General features: G+C 43.0%; 2 non-coding genes across 2 annotated transcripts in view; both read right to left on the bottom strand.

The window, feature by feature from the left end:
• Positions 1-52, bottom strand: part of LOC123719299 — a 157-nt gene extending 105 nt beyond the window's left edge. The window contains exon 1 of the ribosomal RNA XR_006755362.1: positions 1-52. This exon is cut by the window's left edge and continues 105 nt beyond it. This is a non-coding gene — a ribosomal RNA (5.8S ribosomal RNA).
• Positions 53-403: 351 nt separating this feature from the next.
• On the bottom strand, positions 404-2309 carry LOC123719302. The gene has a single exon (XR_006755365.1). It is a non-coding gene; the product is annotated as a small subunit ribosomal RNA (ribosomal RNA).
• Positions 2310-5000: the final 2691 nt, after the last annotated feature.

The following is a 5000-nucleotide window of genomic DNA, read 5'->3' as shown; positions in this document are numbered from 1 at the left end:
TTAACTGCGTTCTTCATCGACCCGCGAGCCAAGTGATCCACCGTTCAGGGTAATCGTTTTGTTTTTGTGTGTGTTTTTGTATGAGAAAATATAAAAGGTGCGAAAAAATTAAACAAAAAAATTTGAAAATAATACTTATCATTAACGTGTACGACAAATGAAAAGAAAGAAAATCTCTTTTATTTGCGTGGTTGTACACAAAAATTAAAATATTATTTCAAAGTATCAATAGGCGATAGCGAACGCTAATCAAAGCGTGTCGCAACGCACACGTCGCGAATCGACGAGAGAGAGTCAACCGTCTCGGATTCGATTTTGATTCGTATCATTCACGTGTTTTTTGTATTTTTTTCTTTTTTTGCGAGTCTTTGACAACAACAAAACAAAAAGAAAAAACCAACGTTAATGATCCTTCCGCAGGTTCCCCTACGGAAACCTTGTTACGACTTTTACTTCCTCTAAATGATCAAGTTTGGTCAACTTCCCAGCAACGCCGACGGCCGTGAGGCCACCGCGTGTCGGTCCGAAGACCTCACTAAATCATTCAATCGGTAGTAGCGACGGGCGGTGTGTACAAAGGGCAGGGACGTAATCAACGCGAGCTTATGACTCGCGCTTACTAGGAATTCCTCGTTTATGGGGGATAATTGCAAACCCCAATCCCCAGCACGAAGGAGTTTCAACGGGTTGCCCGGGCCTCTAGGCCAGGGAGAACATGTTGATTCCTTCAGTGTAGCGCGCGTGCGGCCCAGGACATCTAAGGGCATCACAGACCTGTTATTGCTCAATCTCGTGCGGCTCGAAGCCGCCGGTCCCTCTAAGAAGAATTTTAATACGTCGCCAGTGAGTTGCGCTCCCCGAGAGTCGCGCACACCTTGAATGACGACGCCTATTTAGCAGGCTAGAGTCTCGTTCGTTACCGGAATTAACCAGACAAATCGCTCCACCAACTAAGAACGGCCATGCACCACCACCCACCGAATCAAGAAAGAGCTGTTAATCTGTCAATCCTTCCGGTGTCCGGGCCTGGTGAGATTTCCCGTGTTGAGTCAAATTAAGCCGCAGGCTCCACTCCTGGTGGTGCCCTTCCGTCAATTCCTTTAAGTTTCAGCTTTGCAACCATACTCCCCCCGGAGTCCAAAATCTTTGGTTTCCCGGAAGCTGCCCGCCGAGCCATTGTAGTAACGTCGGCGGATCGCTAGATGACATATTTACGGTTAGAACTAGGGCGGTATCTAATCGCCTTCGAACCTCTAACTTTCGTTCTTGATTGATGAAAACACCTTTGGCAAATGCTTTCGCTGATGTTCGTCTTGCGACGATCCAAGAATTTCACCTCTAACGTCGCAATACGAATGCCCCCAGTTATCCCTATTAATCATTACCTCGGAGTTCTGAAAACCAACAAAATAGAACCGAGATCATATTCTATTATTCCATGCACGAAATATTCAAGCGGCATTTTGAGCCCGCTTTGAGCACTCTAATTTGTTCAAAGTAAAATTGTCGGCCCACCTCGACACTCACCGAAGAGCACCGCGATAGGATTTTGATATTGAACCGGCGTTTTACCGCCGGCTCACCGACGATATGCTCCGCAGACGTGTCAGTATCACCGCGGATGCGGTGCACCGACAGCGCGGCGCACAAATGCAACTACGAGCTTTTTAACCGCAACAATTTTAGTATACGCTATTGGAGCTGGAATTACCGCGGCTGCTGGCACCAGACTTGCCCTCCAATTGTTCCTCGTTAAAATATTTAAAGTGTACTCATTCCGATTACGAGGCCTCGTAAGAGTCCCGTATCGTTATTTTTCGTCACTACCTCCCCGTGCCGGGAGTGGGTAATTTGCGCGCCTGCTGCCTTCCTTGGATGTGGTAGCCGTTTCTCAGGCTCCCTCTCCGGAATCGAACCCTGATTCCCCGTTACCCGTGACAACCATGGTAGTCGCAGAAACTACCATCGAAAGTTGATAAGGCAGACATTTGAAAGATGCGTCGCCGGTACTGGACCGTGCGATCGGCAAAAGTTATCCAGATTCATCAAAATTAACGACTTCGGACGCATGGCCCTCCGCCGATTGGTTTTGATCTAATAAAAGCACTCATCCCATCACTGGTCAGAGTTCTGATTGCATGTATTAGCTCTAGAATTACCACAGTTATCCAAGTAACTGAGTAAGATCTAAGGAACCAAAACTGATATATTGAGCCATTCGCGGTATCGCCTTAATACGGCTTGCACTGAGACATGCATGGCTTAATCTTTGAGACAAGCATATAACTACTGGCAGGATCAACCAGGGAGCTGCTTACGCAAACGACACGCCTACACCGCGGTCACGCGGCTTCGGCGAGCCGCTGGCTCGGCGGCGTCGAGGGGCGCGCGCTTGCGCGCGCGCCTTCTCGACACGCGTGAACGTAACGCGTCGAATTTGCACGCGACGCGACGTTCGCGCTTCATATCGATAGACTAACTTTGACCGGTCTACGAGCGGCCGTCCCGTCACGATCTCGCAACGAGGTGATGTACAACGATGCTCGACCACTGTGAGGGACATAAAACTGCAACGAACACGACCCCGCGGGCGGGAATCGATGTTGTGACAATTTGAAAATTGAACATTCATCTAAACGCAACTTCTCAATTTTTATTCAATACGTTATTGTAAACATATTAAAACTCGGCTGGCAATTACATGCGCACACACACGCATGATTCGCACTAGATACGATCAACGCCCGGAGCTTGAGGGATAAATTCCAACACGACGCTGCGCACACCGTTTCGACGATGGGCGCGTGTGCGTCCTCTTTTATACATTCTTTCCATATACGGTCGCCGTGGCGACCGCGCACGTGTCGAACACGCTAGGCGCCCTGCGTTGAGGTGTGCCTAGAAGCGTATTCTTTTAACATCACAGATAACACCGGGGGAGACGGTCCCAAATCTTGGTCGATTGGTAACATCACCATACGGTCTGCGAACGCGGTGCTATAATATAATTTTATATTATATTATATAAAATATGAGGAGGAGTAGTATGTATATTCTTTGTTATTTTGTGTTGACACAAGAGAGATATATAAAATGTACTATACACCACACACACAGAGAGAGAGAGAGCTGGGAAAGATCTCGGCGGTCTCGCATTCGAAATACGAATTTGATATAATTTCCTCCGAAAATCCATACCCATATCTATATCATCCATGCGCGAATATATGTATATAATATTCTCACACTTCGCACAAACACAAAAACAAGAACACATTCTCTCTCGTCCGTCGTTCGTGTCTATTTGAGACGAACGACGCGCGGCAACGAGAACGAGTCGACGCTGTGCGCACGACTGTTTCGCTCCACATCTATACCGAGAGCAATAGTCCGCGTCGGCATTGGAGCGGACGTCGAATGTTTCTCGTAGAGCGAGCGAGAGAGAGACGATTTTTCATTTTATTATGTATGTGTATTGGCGTGCAGTAGTAGCACGTAGTAGTACTAGTAGTAGTAGTAAAAAAATATTATTATTTATTTTATTGACTGATATGATTTTGTTTGTTTTCTTTTTTTTGCATAGACATTTGTATTGATAGATATGTTTCTCGTTGAAGCTCGCAGCACACGCTCAGAGAAAGGGCAATGTGGGTTTATTTGAAAAAAAAAAAAAAAAAAAAAAAAACAATTAATTTATTAATAATATGTATGTATGTATGTATGTATGTATGTATGTATAATAATGAATTATAATAATTATTCCGATGCAACGTCAGAGGAAAATGTTTCTCGTACAGGTGCGGCGCGCGACGGCCGGCCGCTCGACAGTTTCGCGCCGAATGTTTCTCGTTGAAGCTCGCAGCACACGCTCAGAGAAATGGCAATGTGGGTTTATTTGAAGAAAAGAAAAAACAAAAAAAACAATTATATTTATTAATAATATGTATGTATGTATGTATGTATGTATGTATGTATGTATAATAATGAATTATAATAATTATTCCGATGCAACGTCAGAGGAAAATGTTTCTCGTACAGGTGCGGCGCGCGACGGCCGGCCGCTCGACAGTTTCGCGCCGAATGTTTCTCGTTGAAGCTCGCAGCACACGCTCAGAGAAATGGCAATGTGGGTTTATTTGAAGAAAAGAAAAAACAAAAAAAACAATTATATTTATTAATAATATGTATGTATGTATGTATGTATGTATGTATGTATGTATGTATGTATGTATAATAATGAATTATAATAATTATTCCGATACAATGTCAGAGGAAAATGTTTCTCGTACAAGATCGCCACGCGACGCGACAAGATGCCGTTCAACGGCACGATATCTACAACTCTGTCGATATATATGTAGATAGTATCTACTCTGTCAAGTATATGTGTGTAACGTGTGGTGGTGTGTGGTGTGGGGTTTTGTTAGCGATAGCGATACGTTTCTAGTTAAAATTGAATATTTAAAAATAAAAACTCTTCTGGTAAGAAAAACTATTTATGGTTTATTATGGTGTGTCTAGTGCAACAACATCAACATTGTCATAATCATAATAATATAATTATTATTAGGGCTATAGGTTAACCTTCCAAATAGGGACCGTCGATTTAAATGTCGATATTTTTAATTATTCTAGATAGTACTCACTAAAAGAAACTTAAGTGCTTGCTTACTTACTTACTTACTTAGTTGATTGAGTTTTTTTTTTTTTTTTTTGAAACTTTTTCATACAAATTGATATATAAGACATATATGGCCGTTACCGACCGCCGACCAAAATCTATTTCATAAAACCGACATAAAATTGATGTCAAACGTCAATCACTTTGAGTTGACTAAGTGTAAGGGTTCAGATTATTTTGAAAGTATCGATCATTTGCGATGCATACGAGAAAAAGATCATTCATTTCATTGTTTGTAAGTTGTAAATTTTGTGTATTATATTGTAATTCTTGAGTGAGAATTGAGTGTTTACTTACTTACTTACTTACTTACTTATTG

This window comes from Pieris brassicae, unplaced genomic scaffold (assembly GCF_905147105.1).
Source record: "Pieris brassicae unplaced genomic scaffold, ilPieBrab1.1, whole genome shotgun sequence".
In the NCBI taxonomy this organism is placed as follows: domain Eukaryota; kingdom Metazoa; phylum Arthropoda; class Insecta; order Lepidoptera; family Pieridae; genus Pieris; species Pieris brassicae.
The sequence above is the reverse complement of the archived record's forward strand: the minus strand, read 5'-3'. Positions and strand labels throughout refer to the sequence as shown.